We start from the raw sequence: 16,066 nt of genomic DNA, 5'->3' as shown, positions 1-16,066 counted from the left end.
GCATGACTCGTAAATGCTCGACGTGTTCTTCCCAGCTGTTTGAGAAGATGGCGACATCATCAAGATACGGCAGAGAAAACTCAGGTCATTGAGAACGCGGTCCATTAAGCCTGAGAAACAAAAAGGAGCATTTTTCAAACCAAAGCTCAGCTTATGTGGCAATACGGTCCGAATGGAAAAACGAATGCGGCATAGCAGCTAGTGTGCTCTGTAAGGTGGACTTGCTAATATCCTCGCACGAGGTATAACGTGGAAATATAACTAGACTCCGACTAGTTTCTAACCTGTCGTCTGGATTTGGTATCGGGTAAGTTTGATATCGAGTTATGGCGTTAAAACGCCGGTAATCGATGCATGGCTTCGGATCTTTTCCTGTCCCTTGAACCAACACTAGAGGGGATGTATAATCACTATAACCCGGCACTATGACCCGCAACTACAGCGTTTTATCGATCTCATCTTTCGTGATCTGCTTTTGCACAGGGAAACATCGATACGGCTTGCTACGGATTGGCTCTTCACAAGGTAGCTTGATATCATGTTCAATCATGGTTGTGTTTCCACGACGGTTCGAAAACACGTCTTTATACTCAGAAACAATCTCGCTCAAGTTTTCTTTCTAGACATCACTTAACCTAGGCTCTAGGTTTAACTGTTCCAAGATCACCTCCGATCCCCTTTCGAATACATCACTAGAGGTCGAAATCTCAGATCCCTCGTCCTCTGAAACATTCAAAAGCTGATTTACGACCACTTGACCTTGACCGCGTGGTTTATTTAGGTTACTGTGGTAAATTTTGTTCAGCCGCCTTCCTAATTTCACTTCATAATTGGTATCAGAAAGCTTCTATATTGCTTTGGTGGGCCCTTCCCAATGAACCTTAAGCTTGTTCTTTTTGGACGGGCGCAGAAGCATTACCTAACTACTTACTTCAAAGGTGTGTTTCTTCCCTAATTTTTTGTAGTACTCATTCGACAGCACTTGTGAAGTCTTCATGAAGCTTTCCACGGGATCTTTCGTTTTTCTTAGCCCCTGAACAAGGTCTAGAACATACGCAAATACATTAGAATCCTCATCGAATCTCCCCCAGGACTCGCGTGGCAATCGCAATAGTGTTCTCAAACTCTTGCCATACACAAGCTTTACTGGGCTAAAACTAGTGCTCTCATGAAGAGCTGACCTCAAAGCGAACATAGCGGGAGGAATACACGCTTCCCAGTCGCATTCTTTCTCGGAGCAAAAAGCTGTCAGTATCCAATTCAGAACGAAATGCATAGACTCTGCCGGATTAAATTGCAGGTGATGCATCGAGCTGTGCACTACTTTTATTCCGCATTTATCCAAAAACGTAGAGGTAACGCGGCTAATGTAGACACTACCATTGTCGCATTGAATTCCAAAAGTAAATCCTACACGCGTAACTATAGATAGCAGTGCATCCACGACATGAGGAAAATTGAGCTCCTTAAGTTATATCGCTTCTGGAAGTTTTGTGGCTACACAGAGGGCCGCCAGGTGTACCGACAACCTTGCCTTGGCTCTGGCAACGGCACGACCATATCAATCGCTAGGCGCCGAGAAGTTTCTGTGATAAATGGCACAAGCTTCATGGGTGCCTTCCCCTTGTCCGTGGATTTCCCCGCTCTCTGACAAGTGTCGCATGAGCGTAAAAAATCTTCAATATCCTTCCAGCGTTTCTGCCAATAAAGCTCAAGAGAAACTCTAGCCTTGGTCTTCTGTATGCCGAGATAACTTGCCCACGCATTTTCATGCGCCAGTTCCAATAATTGGCCACGATACTTTTGTGGCACCAAGAGCTGCTCATTCTTGTGACCTTGCACATTTCTGTAGCTGCGATACATGAGCCCTGCCTTCTCAAAAAAGGAAACGTTCTTTTTTTTCCAAGTTTACGTTTTTATTAGCATTTTATTAGAGAGGTCGTCACGCTGCTCTCGATTGAGCGTTTTTCGATCAGCCCTCGACAGCTCACTTCAACTTTCTGCTACAGGCGAGAGCGTAGCCCCCTCTTGCTCTCGTCCAATTACGTCATGTCATCTTCTCCGCCGACAGAGAGCACGCCAGTCGCTTTCATGACGGGCCGCTCGAGTGACTGGTCGACTGAGTCACACGGACAAGTTTCTGTTTGAGGTTCCGTCGACTCGCCGCCAAGGTCAACAGATCAGCAGCATTTGCCGGTGGTGTTTAACCACATAGAACAAGATGAAATTCCTTCGAAAGCTTCCGCGCTTGTGATCACGTGAGGGCCATGTACGCTAAGTCAGAGAAGAACGATTTACCCGGCTCCTTGAGAAGGTGCTCAGTAATATTGAAAAAAAAAGATTAGGGAAACGCTCGGGAAGCGCAGCAGACACAGCAGCTTTGGTCTGCAGCTTGCCGAACGGGCCTTCAGTGACAACTCTAGTGATTGGTAAGCAAGCACTCTGCTCGTCGGCGACTTGCCTGATCCACGCGCAATCTTCTGTAAAGTCACCCGGAGACACCAACGAAGGTGGACAACGTCTATGGTTGCCGCTGAGTCTCGAAGTGCTCGACACGATTTTCCCATTCACACTAACTTCTTGGAGATATGACTCTGACAATTGCATGTTCTTTTTCGGCACATTTGCTTACAGTGTACTGCGATGTGCCCTTCTTTTTTGCAGTTGTACTAGATTAGCGGCTTCCGTGATTCAAACGCCCGTGTGCGTTGTTTAGGAACTTCACTCAATTTCTCTGCTTCCCTTTGCCCTCCCCCAACAGTGTCCTTCGTAAAAAACGGGTCCTTCCGGAAATTACGGTGTGGAGTGTGTTTTTGTTGATCAGGTTTCTTTGAAAAGCTCTCTTTCCTTTTATCCTTTTCAACGCTCACTGCCCTGCTATGCAATTTTCGGCGAGTATAATACTCCTCAGCTAACTCTGCTGCCTTATTTAGCGGTACTTCGCCAAGCTTGTCCTGCAGCCAAAGCTTGAGGTCATCCTCGATTCAGTGGTAGAATTGTTCTAATGCAATGCATCTACTACCTTATCGCGATCGTCATAAACATCATCGCCCTTGAGCCATTCAATTAAATTGGCTTTAAGACGAAACGTGAAGTCAACGTGTGGCTCATTCTCCCTTTTTTGCATACTGACACCTGTGTCGGAAAGCTTCTGGTGACAAATTATAACGTCTAAAAAGCACTTCCTTAACCTCGTAATAGCTCTCAAACGATTTCCTCAACAAGCACGTTATGACGTCGGACACTTCGTCGGGAAGTAGAGCTAACAGGTTCTGCGCCCAAAGAGATCACTCCAAAGCATTTCGCTCGCAGACGTGTTCAAACTGGACGAGATACTTCGCCATGTCCTCACCTACTACGTACGGTGGCAGTTGGTCGCAAATTATATGAACGCTGACCTGAACCGTCGCAGAAGTCACGCTAGGCAGCTGCGAACACTGTAGTATATCCGATTCTATTTTTTTCAACTCGAGGCGCTCCCGTCTCTCGGCCTCCTCATGCTCGCGACGTTCGCGCCTTTCCGCTTCTCCACGTTCGCGAACTTCTACTTTTCGCATTTCAGCCACCCCTCGGCGTGCCTTGATATTCGCCCAGGCCTCATCGAATTCCTCAGCCGACACTCCTTCATCCTTCGTGACCTCAAGGATCACTTTCTTTCGTTTCGCACGGCCCAAAGTAAGGCCAAGTTCCTGACAAAATTTGATGGTTCCTTCACGTTAAGGTTCTCCACACTAGCCTCTTGCTGTTTGCCCATGTTAATAATTTATTTGCTGTACCCACCATACGTCTACTAGCAAGACGCGCAAGCATTTTTAACACTACCGTGTTTTAACCCTCCGCATAATCTTTGGTTTCAAAGCGCTCTGACTCGGCTTGAAACAATCAAAGCTCACTGTAATTCTTTACACAGCCCTTCTCTAAACTACTATAGCCTTTGCTAGAGTAGTCTAGTGAACTGAGGGGAAAACATCAGGCACTCGCCCCATTGATATGGCTGACGCCAGCCGATCCCGCAGCTGTCACCACTGATAGGACTGGCACCGCCACCGACACTGTTACGTAGTGCGCCGAGGTCATGGCCCGCCAAGGTCACCAGCTGTTTGGTCGCTTGTGTTTCTCACCTCGCGACTGCTTCTGCGCAGAGCAGTATAGACGAGCGGACTAGACGACGGTGAGTGAATGCAAGGTTTATGTACAGCTTAGAAATAGATTCGCTACATTATCGGCACTGGGGCCGACAACTTAGGGACCCAAAGAGCCGAGATATCTTCTCTCTGACGCATACGCCCGCTTCTCTCCGACGCATAGGTCGGCTGCGCGGCGAAGCGCCGCATGGTTCTTTATAGGCTCTAGGTGATCCTTTATGTCATCAACGTCCAATCAGACCTGCCGCCGGGTCGCGTCAGATTCCTCTAATGGGGACAAGCCGGTGGGTTGCGTCATGATCCTCAAACGCGGAGCCGCTGCACAGGGTTACAACCATGGACGAGTGATGTTGCCACGAATTGCGTAAGATTCGCCAGACTGGATGACGCCGCTTGCTTCATTAGGCCCGTGGGCTGAGGAAGCTCACCTTGCGTTGCATAATATAGACCGGCGCCGCTGCTTGATGTGATCATTAGGTTGATGGAGTCAGGCGGGCTCGCTCGCTGGCCGTGACACAGATTGCCTTTGCAGATGCAATGTTGTTCAGTCTGGACTCTCAGGCGTAACAGCACGCATTTCTTTTTTGTCCATCGACTCCTATTGTTTGGGGCTTGTCAGACTATTCCATAAGCGCCATGCACCCATGGCGAACGCTCAACTTTTGTTGTCCTGTGCGAACGCTAGGCCGAAGGCTGGTGTGGGGTCCTAGTGCGTGGTCAAACTATGCCGACCCGTACCTTTCGTAAGCCAACGCGAATGCCTTTGCCCTCGCTCGAGCAACCAGGCCCTTTGTCCCGGTGTCACCGTGAACCACTTTTGCCCACCGAGCCATGCTCGTGGCACCCCCGTGTAGTAATTCTCGCCTGTGGCGTGAATAAGCTCATTTGCTTTCCCGCCGCACCTTTGGCAACGGGCTCTGTACTGCGTTTTTGGTGTTGCCACAAGCAATACAGTAATGAATGATATAGCAGTACCGTGTTCTCGCCACAGCGATGGTTAACGCGCGCCCTGCGGCTCGCTAAGACCACACCCACGCTAGTAGCCGTACTCTTTCGGTATACTGTTGCACTACATTGGCACCCACCGTGGTGCGCTTCACTGACGCGCAACGCGGTGCTAATTGTTCTAAGCTTTTGACTGCTCTTAGTGAGTCAGTTGGCCTGCGCGATTCGGGATCATCGCAACGTGCTCGCTTCATGCCATTTTATGTGTTGATTTTATAGGGGCGAAGCTCCTTATAGCGCGGCTCTGTGCATCCTCCGATGTTGTCGTACAAAGCCACTGGTGGCATACACCCGCTCCAAAGCGGGTATGGGCCACAGGGGATGCGAGATGAGAGATGGCGGTAATTTGAGTGTTCACTAGATGGACCCGCGGACGGACGGAGAGACAGACTACAAGACGGAGTGACAGACGGATGGACGCATGAACGAACGGACAGACGGATGGGCAGACTGACGGACAGACGCATAAATGGACGAAAGAACACATGTATAAACGCGCGGATGGTCGCGCGGACAGACGGAAGCAAGAACGAACGGACGAACGGAAGCAGGCCCTGGCTGAGGGACGCTTCGCCCCACTCATTATCATTCACTCCGTAGGTATGCTGTAATTTTTTTAGGCGGATGCCGCATTGCACAAACACGCCGTTGCCTCTATCGACGGGCACCCCTGTTGCACCCGTCCACGTCCTCACCACCTGTTGTGGTGAACACACAACGAACGTGGTAGCTGATGCGCAATCTCATGCCCCCTTTTGTCTGCCGAGGACCTTGATCCCCGTGTGACAGTCGCTCGCAGTGCCTTCGCACATGAAAGCATCGGGGGCGAACCAGTGGTGAAAAAGGGAAGTCCCCATGGGGATGACCTTGGCTGCTTTCCAGGTAAGTGGCGCACCACGTAGCGGCCTGAGCGGAGGGAGCTTTCCGAAGGCCACGGTGCTGAGAGCAAATCCGTGAGACTGTGCACGGGGAGATTGCTCTGATTCTTAGTGGACGCAATGCCAGACGCCCCGTTTTGGTACATTGGGAATCGTTTTCTGCAGCGAAGAGCAACTGAATGCTCAGCAAACTGATTCGTTTGGAGCCTCGGAGAGACGGAACGTAGCATACGCTGCTTGCTCTGAGGCAGGCGCTTATAACAGTCATCTCGAAGAGACGGAGTGCTCTATACGCCACTTGCTCTGCAGTGGGCGAGAATAGGGGGGTGGAAACAGCGTGTGCCACTGAGTCCCCTGTGGACTCGTTCTGCTACCATGACGCGCTTCTGCAGAAGTATATAGCCACCATCGAGACGTCTGCGTATCCGTTTAAGATGGCTATGCCCAAAAAGTCTAAAAGCTGCACTGTTGCGCTCCTCCCACGACGAATTCATGGCCGGTCACCTAAGTGTCTCGAAAATTTTCGCAAACTCAGCAACGTTGTGACCTGGCCCGGCATGAAGCCTGACAACATTTATCGCTATTCAGTGCTAGCCATGTCTGACACATGGCGGAACCAACGGTTGGCAAACCGCCTTGTCTTATGAACCGATTGTCAGTAAGCGTCCGTGGCGCGAACTTGCTGAAAGGTCCCTTTTTTTAGGAAAACTCAGCTGCGCCCACATCGCAGACCTGAAGCCCTTGTCACGGTCTGACGAGCTCGCGCTAGCGCCCAGCCGCACTACGCGCAAGCAATGGGGCACACCTGGAGTGGCGACCGCATTCGGACCTCACACCGGTATAATCTGCGGAAGCGGTCACCTTTTTGATTACGGGCCGACGTTGGACGTCTTCGCAACCAAAGGCCGTCAGTTTATGTCTACCCTCAGTAAAGGTAGCTTCGTTACGGCCTCTTCTTGCAACGAAGTCGAGCCCACCCTGTTTGCTGCCTAGGTTTCTTTTTTGAAGTGTTCATGTGTGTGTATTTTGTGTTTTTATGTTTTTTCTGTAATAATAAGTGTTCGATTGTTTTTTATGATTTTAATTTTTTTAGCCTATTATTGAGTGACAATCTTGCTGTGTAACTTTTTTTGTGTTTCATTTCGTTTACTAGCAAAGTGAGTTGTTAACATGGGTGCTGAACATGGATGCGTGAAGAGAGGGACGAAAGATGCTTTCTGCCTTTGCTCGCACAGCCAATGGCGGTGTGTGTGTGTGTGTGCTTATGCGCATGTTTACGTGCGCGACGCTTCTGTGCGTGCCAGGAAAGAGTGCGCGTCGTGGCTTTGTCCCATCGACGTGGACGCTGGAGGTGCTTGGGGCCTTAACCTGCTGACGTCAGACAGTGCGGCTGTCCCCAGCTCTCAGTCGTTGCCGAAAAGCCCTACTACCCTATTCCACCACGGCTCCTGCGTGAGGCCGGCTGACAACAGCTATATGCTGCCAGCCAACGTCCGGGCGCCTCCCATACGATTCCGGTTCAGCTTCCCTGATCCCCGGAGAGACCCAGCTTCCCAGTGAGGTTCCCTGTCATGCAATCAGAATTGTGGGGCCTCCTAACCACCACCGAAGCGGCATTCATAGGACTCACTGACCAATCATCCGCAGCGGCCACGAGCCATCACAGAGCCCCCTTCTGTGCCTCTGACCTCCCACACGGCCTTCGCACCCAGCGGACATTGTCACGCTTTTCCGCCTTTCCGCGCTGTGGACGCTATTCCGCCTCAGCACCACGAACTCTAGCCCCGATTCGATTTCTCTTTTTTCGCAAACACTTTATAGCGTCTTGTGTTCATTTGGTTTTATTGATTTTTCTCTCATTTCATCTTTAGCAGCAGTGACAGGGCTGGACTGAGATTAGCTGTTGCTCATAGCAGTGTCATTTTATCTGCATGGATGACTTCCGGCTGGCTTCGAAGACCAGAAAAGGCCATATTTAGTAGAGGAGGTTGTGGGAATCGAGGCTAGCCCGCCGCCCTTGCACTGGCTTTGCCGCCTCTTTCTGCATTCTCATGCCCCGACATGACTCCCCTCCTTGGCAGTCTGCTGCGCTGGAGGAGCGGAGAGTGACGTTCAACCCCTCTCAAACGGCAGCGTATCTCGACTTTGGCGTGATGTGCGGAATCTCTCGGGACGTGTTGCACACGCACGTCGGAAGTAAGTCGGATCTCTCTGGGACGACTCAGCGTGAGCATGCATATCTTTTCCGTCCGTCGACTCCCATTTTTTGGGGCTTGTCGCTCTTTGCCAATGGTGCCTTGCGCCCGCGGCGAACGCTCACCTTTTGTTGCCCCTTGCGAACGCTTGGCCCAAGACCGGTGGGGTGCCGTAGTGCGTGGTCAAACAATTCTGACCCGTTCCTCTCATAAACCAACATGAGCGCCTGTGCCCTCGATCGAGCAACCGGGACCTTTCTTCTCGATGCCACCGTGAATCACTTTTGACCACGGAGACGTGCTCACGGCACTCCTGTGTAGTACTTTTCGCCCGTGGCGCGAACAATCCCATTTGCTTTCCTGCCGCGCCATTTGCAACGAGCTCTGTACTGCGTTTTTGGTGTTGCCGCCGGCAATTAACTGTTGTGACCTTGAGCATTATCGTGTTCTCGCCACGGCGGCAGTAACGCGTGTCCTGCGGCTCGCTAATGCCGGACCCACACTAGTGGCCGTACTCCTTCGGAATACTTGTACACTACGAGGAGAAGTAAAAGAATCTAGTGACGCAAGTGTGCTTTTGCAAGTGGCTATGATAGGGGGTCGGCCTTGTGGATTAACATGTCCATGAAGGTAAATGCAGGACTGAAACAATGAGGATGGGACGAGAAGAGCGCTGTGTGTGCTCTTACTCTTCCGTCCTTGTCAATTCAGAGCCACTTTTAAGTTTATGAATTTTTTTTCAAATGGGGTTCAGTCGTGCCAACGACGTACAAGGCTCAAAGACAAAAAGAAGGCGTTGCGCATAAGTATCAGTCATTTAGACTTCAGCAAAAGTACATCATTATAGTTTGCCAAAATACATCCCGAGTGAACTGCAAGTGCTTGTTCCAATATCATGACAGAAAGGGTTACATACTCTTAGAAGGCTTTAGTACGATTCATTATCATTTTGTACGTTTTCTAACAAGTGTATCTAAGAGCTTGCTTCAAAACATTTGTACAAATATCTTGTAATTACTTACCTTTCATATAGATTACAAGTATATTTCTCTGTCTATCGTGGGCCGAATGTATATTGTTGTATCTACCATGCATATTACCTATGCACACAACTTAAGATATAAGCTTTCTCTCTCTGAATGCACGATTTCAAACTATTAAGATACAGCTGCTGCCTGGACAGACAAGTGTACTCACCCAAAAGTTTGTTCCAGTCACATTATCTGTTCACGAATTTCTTTTCACTTCGATATTATGAAGTTACTGTTTGTGCTACGAGTGCACATTGATTCGAAGGTACTATTCGATCGATATGTGAGGTTTAACGTCCCAAAACCACCATATGATTATGAGAGAAGCCGTAGTGGAGGGCTCCGGAAATTTCGACCACCTGGGGTTCTTTAACGTGCACCCAAATCTGAGCACACGGGGCTACAACATTTCCGCCTCCATCGGAACTGTCGAAGGTAATAAATATCGACTAATTCTGCAAATGAAAGAAAATTGGGCACTATGTAGCAAGTATTTCAGTCATTTGGCTTCCTACAGTTGGTACTAACAAGAAGCGCATTACAGTAAAAACGAAGACATTGTGATGCATTTGTAGGCACAAGAATTCATGAATACCATTCGTGCGTATATCATATAGTGCAACAACTTCCAGCGGCTTAGCAAACGCAGGTGTGAGATTTTTTGTTGGTATTGATGTTGCCGTTGATATGCCGGCTTTTTTTGGCGCGAATACTCAAATTTTATGTTAAGTGTAGCAAGAAATCAACGACAGAATTGTTTTTTACTTTTCTTGTTTATTTTTGTTTAATACGTGTACTCTATCTGAACTAGCATAAATGTTTCTTCAATATAACGATGACAAAATATTGCATCAAGAAGTGCAATACATATTTGCGTTCAAGAATGATATTACTGCCCTAATGTTAACCTCAAACTAGACATCATGATGTGTTAAAAACGGGAAAGTTGGGCGTAAACAACAATGAAAATAAATGTGCCTCTTTTTATCACTTATTTGATGATCATGATTGGCGCTGCTCTGATGTGAGCGAGAAATTTCTTGAAGGATTAGCATGGACGCAAACCTTGAACAAACTTGCACCCGCCCTATATAAGCATCTGGAAGTGTTACCACCTTCAGCTATGAGCAATATTTAAAAATGAATAAGAAAATTGAAAACATTCACTTGGCGTAAATCCGATCAGCATGAATGCATGCACCAGAACACGTCAAATAGTTTTCCTTGAACAGTGCTAGAGGTTAAGCACTGTAGAGCAACAACAATTTGGGATGCAAGCGCAGCATTCTTATGCTTCTTTTATGTCGACAAGATTATGTTTTGACACGCCTGTATCTAACAGTGTTCGGAAAAAAATTATAACCTGCATCATCGGTGAAGACTAAATAGACATTGTATTGTTGTCATTGTCAAGTCAACGTTTGACAAGGCAACAAGTCTGTAAGCTCTGAAAATGATTATAATACATAAAGCTGTACACCCTTAGTTATAAGCTGGAAAAGACGCTTTTTAATGGCACTTTATCTTGCAATGTTTCTTTTCTATTCGACTTTAGGCCATAAGCAAACGTTCATAAATTGATTAAGAAACTGAATTTATAATAAAAAAATATATCGTTTTAATTAGGGACATGACGCCGCACACTCCTAATGGGTATTTTTGGTCGAGTTGCCAACACTGGTTGTCTCTTTTTGACCATTCATTACCCTGGAGCAGCGCCTTCTCATTCAAACCCACATTAGTGCTCCTGGTTTGAATCTGGGCTTTGTAATACAAAATATTGCATCCGGAAAACCGTTTTGAATGCGTAATTGTTTTATGCCAGAGTTCAACAGGACTTCAATGGCATCGTTTCCACTGCGGATGGACCTCCGTTATAATAATATGAACAGGTGAGCCCGAAAAACTAGAAGAAAAACTGTCATTGAGTTAGACGTAGGAGTCGATTCCACAACCACTTGGTCTACGACAGAAGGTGTCAGGTGCTCTAAGCACTGCACTACCGATGAATTTTTTTTATTTGTTGAACTACGCAATTGACGCTCATGAATCAAGCGTCATAAACACACCTTATATCTCTTACACTTTCATTCCACAGCGAACATGATTGGCGGGGTGGGGTACCATCATCCAGGATTGGTGAAATAGAGTACTGCATCTGACGAGCGTCGACATGGTGTAAGTCATTATTTGCAGATTTGCCTGCACCAGCAGACGCGCCAGCGGGAAGCGATAAAGCTACAAACCATGTTTTCCATGTTCCTGAAGCCCTGTGTGGTATACGCATATGCACAGGTGTATGTTAGCCTATAGTTATTGGGGAGAAGATAACTTGCTATTTTTCTCTTTAGATAACATTGTTTGCAACAACGGTATATTGATTACCAGTGTTATTTTCTTGTTGGTGTCATCATGGCACGGGACAAAGTGTATTATGCGTCCAAGCGTTTCTTAGCGACTTGAGCTACCACAAAGGTTATATAGTTACCTCTGGCACTAGTCGTCACGACGGAGATGTTACAAGGCGTCCATGGGTGCGGTCATAATAAAGAATGCTATAACGGCCAACCACTGACAGATATTTTGCAAGTCCTCATAAGTAAGTGGACAACAATTAGTCAACTATGCTGTTCAGAAGACTTTGTTCACTTTCATGTGCTGCCATTCCCTACGAAGCAGAAGGGGTAACTCGATTGCTTTCCAGGATGCACATAAAACATCAGATGAGCATAAATGAAGAAAAAGTAAAACAATAACCTCAACAAAGATTCACAAAATTTAGTTGTCTATTGTGGCAATGAAATAGCAAAAAACGTTCCTGTGAAGTAGTTTCTGGTTTGTGCTTTAAGGCAAGGTAATTATAAAAAAAAGGAGACAGAATCCTATGCAAAAGCTGGCTGACGTTTTCAATAGGAAGCATTCTATGTCATGCCTAACGAAGTATTTTTTGTTGCTCTTTCCAAAATCGCATTTGACAACTCTCCTCAGAGCAATGGTATTTGCGTGTGTGCACGCCTTCTTTTTCTTTGGTTCATGTTCTTGGTACTCATCCCTCGTTGTCAAAAACGTTGCAATCTGCAATCTTACGCTACAGGCATAAAGAAAATAGGCAGGCACAGTTTACTTGCGTGTGAACTGCAAGGATTGAATTACGCTCCGAAATAATTTATTACTTTCTTCAAAATTGTCACAGCGAATTTGTCCCGCCAAGTTGGGCACGCTGCTCCAATCACAGTCACAGCCCAAATCGACCTATGAGATAAGACGTGATGCTTGAAACGATAATGCGCCAAGAAACGTCGTGTTTGTCGTAATGGGGAGTGACGTTGCGGTGCTGCATGTCTGTGCAACACATCTTCGAGCACGTGTCAAACAAAGTTGAGACCAAATTAGATACGTGTTTGACTAAAATGGAAACGGCTACGTTTTCAGCGCAGAATAAGTCTTTTACTATTGCACAGTTTTACTAGGACCTGCGCTTCCGTTCTTAAAAGACATGCATGGCATGAATAAAAATAAAATTTCCGGCAAGAAAATGACTGGTAGGGGGAGGAAGGTAGCGCAAAATGTGGGAATTAACGCACGAATCAATGCAAAACACTCAGCACGCAGCAGTCTATGAAAAATTTTCACTTTGTAGCATTACGTGGGGCATCAATGCCCTTGTGAAATTTTATTGGTGCACACATAGTTGGCTTGTATGGTATGCTAAATACACTGGCATGCTAAGGATAGCTCGTGGTTGAGCATAGTGTCGGCACTCACTTTAGAAAAAAAGGCGCGTTTTATTACAACAAAGTCAATGTATGATAGAATAAATTGCATTCCTATAATGCAGCGAAATGATTCACTATACCATGCGCATTCAGAGACGCCCATGTGTAATCTTTGTTATATAAAAATTAACCGGAATTGCGGTCTTTCTAACAGTGATTCGTGTTGTCCTGATTTAACACTTCTATATACTCGTCGTACAATGCAGTTTGAAGTATTGGCGTAGATCTGTGGTGGAGTGCCTGATTTTAATTAAGGACGCCTTTATTCTATTCGGGCTAGAACCGTGATTTTATTCTTTGTTTTAATCGACATATTTCACCCATCGACAACGATGACAGGGTCTGCTCTCTGTGACACTGATTTCTTGACGTTATTTGGTGAGAATTTCGAAAGTATTGTTTAATATATACTATTATTTGACTGTGATACAAACAGGATTCCACCAGCAATGTAAGTTGGGACCAGAAAGACAGGAATTGCAGCCTATTCATAGCATGACCTGTGTATCGCGCTTCTCACGCATTAAAGTTCTTTTGTGCGTAGTTTTGTGTATACTAAATTCAGGGAATGAACACGATAGCACCAAAAGTGTGTAGATAGATAGCCATACAGATAGATAAATAGATAGATAGATAGATAGATAGATAGATAGATAGATAGATAGATAGATAGATAGATAGATAGATAGATAGATAGATAGATAGATAGATAGATAGATAGATAGATAGATAGATAGATAGATAGATAGATAGATAGAAACTGTGAAAGTGTCTTTCAATCGCTATGAGACGCGTTGACTTTACTATATGTACTTTGAGAGATTGGGAGTTAATTCTGCACGACCGTCATGGTGGCGCAGTGGTTACGACATATGGCAGCCGACCCAAAAGTCGCGACTTTGATCCCGTCTGCAGTGGTGCTATTTCGATGTAAGGCAAAACTTTAGATTGCTGTGTACTCGACGATTTCGCTGCACGTTCAAGAATGCCAGGTAGTGAAAAGTACCCGGTGCCTTCCACTACAGTATGTCTAATAAAGATAGTTTTTGTGAAATGTGCTACTGCAGAAATTATTCTTATCTTCTTTTTACTCTTCATATTTATAATTTGATTGTTATTACTAGTAGTAGAAGCATTGGTATTAGTTATAATACATTTGTTAAAGCTTTTATGTGAAGCCATTTGAGACCAATTTCACCTGCTCAATTGAAAATATATCGCATGAAGAACATAATTGGGTTGAAGGGGATCACCATAAAGTTTTCCCCTTCAATTTTAAAGCAAACGTGATTCAAGGCAAAGAGACACTCAAAGAGAAACGAAAAACTTTTTCCAAGAGCGGCCTCTTCTGTGTTCCGTTAATGTTGAAAGGGGATCGAAGCGAGGTACTAAAAATGAACAAGCATGCATCGGCGTTTGTTACGAAACACTTTGCTAACTTGATTTCAGCATGATTTCTTAGGGTCTGGCTAGCAATACTTCAATTGGCTGTAAGCTGCCTCACTTCCTTTCCCCACGCAAGCTGGAGTGTTCACTGAAACGCAGAGATTTTTTAACTGAGTGAGCTTTCATGGTAAAATTTAGAGAGCGCACAAGAAGCCACACATAATAACCATGGTATGGTAGAGCGAGCGAAGTGTGCTTCTAAAAGAATATGCTAACCCCAAGTGTTCCGTCATGATAAGTGAGAGAGTCTCAAGCAACGAAACTTGTGAAATAAATGTGAGCCTCGGTGGTATTTTGTATAAAGTCGCACTTTTCTGTGGATTTTGGTTTGGTTGACGCTTTATATAGCTGAAGGCTGGCTCTCTATCGTTGCGAGAACGTTTAAGCGTCAAAAGGAGAGTCAGTCGAGGCCGTCTGGTAACCCTTGTGCAACACACAAATTTTTTAGCGCTCCGCATTGAGCTATGCAGCGGACACTGCAAATTAGCTAATACAAACTCATTTGGGTTGAGTGCGCCAACTCTCAAGACCACTTACTTTTTAGAAGGTGTGCTGCTCGCCATAATCAGGTTTATCGATGCCCTGCCAGTCTCAATGAAAGAAATAGATTTGGCTTTTTGATTATCGACGTTTTTTGTGGTTTTTATTTATTCCCGTTGGACTCATCTCTTCCACATCTGCCTATTTTTTTTCCTTTATCGGTTTCCTCTGTTAATTCCTTGCACATTAAAAGTTCGCGTCAGTATGGTCCGCTTGTAAGCAACTGTCCACTGTTGCTCCTTTTTCTGTTGTGTTCATTTTTCTCTATTTGTGTGTACATATCAAATAGGTAAGTGCTATCTAGGAAGGCTCACACAACTTCCACTTAGGTGACAGACAGGTTCCTTGCGAAGCCTGTGACAGCAGAAAAACCATCGCCTCTGATCTCGATTGGCCTTAGAAGAACACGCACTTTCTAAGTTAATACCTTCGGATGATCATCCACTTGCCTTCTAGACACTGCTTGGACACCGTCGTCATGGCTCACTGGTCCACAAAGCTGTGAAGGAAATTTTGTGCTTTTTGAAGACGACTACCCACATTGAACTGGCAGGATGTCAATTATTCTCATCTGGCTAGCTTGGTCTGAGACCAGCTTGCTCGTCATACTTGATATGTAGTTTACACTGTAAACAAATTTACCCCGCTGGGAGGAATTGGGGTATGATGCTCCCGCTCTGCTCCGGTGACGTCACGCAAACCGGAATGTACCGGAGCATACACATCCGTTTTCCATCGTTTTCCTCCGGCGGGTGACGGACGAAGAAAGCCGGAGGAAAACGGGGCCTATTCTCTGATTATGCTCCGGTGGTTGCTCCGCAACCGCTCCGGCGAATGCTGTGCAATTGCTTTGGAGCATTGCTCCGCGGCTTTTATTTGCTGTTGGAAGAGTGACCTAGTCAGACTCACCTCCGAGTGGCCATCGTTCCCCATAAACCAGCATGGCACAGACCAAGCCGGTGCATTGAGGAATGTGCCAAGCGTTTGGCCACGCTCGAAAAAAAGGAAATCGTCCTCTGCACCTTCTGAATATCACAAGCGACCACAAGC

Source organism: Rhipicephalus microplus, chromosome 1, assembly GCF_043290135.1.
Source record: "Rhipicephalus microplus isolate Deutch F79 chromosome 1, USDA_Rmic, whole genome shotgun sequence".
In the NCBI taxonomy this organism is placed as follows: domain Eukaryota; kingdom Metazoa; phylum Arthropoda; class Arachnida; order Ixodida; family Ixodidae; genus Rhipicephalus; species Rhipicephalus microplus.
This window is presented reverse-complemented; position numbering follows the sequence as displayed.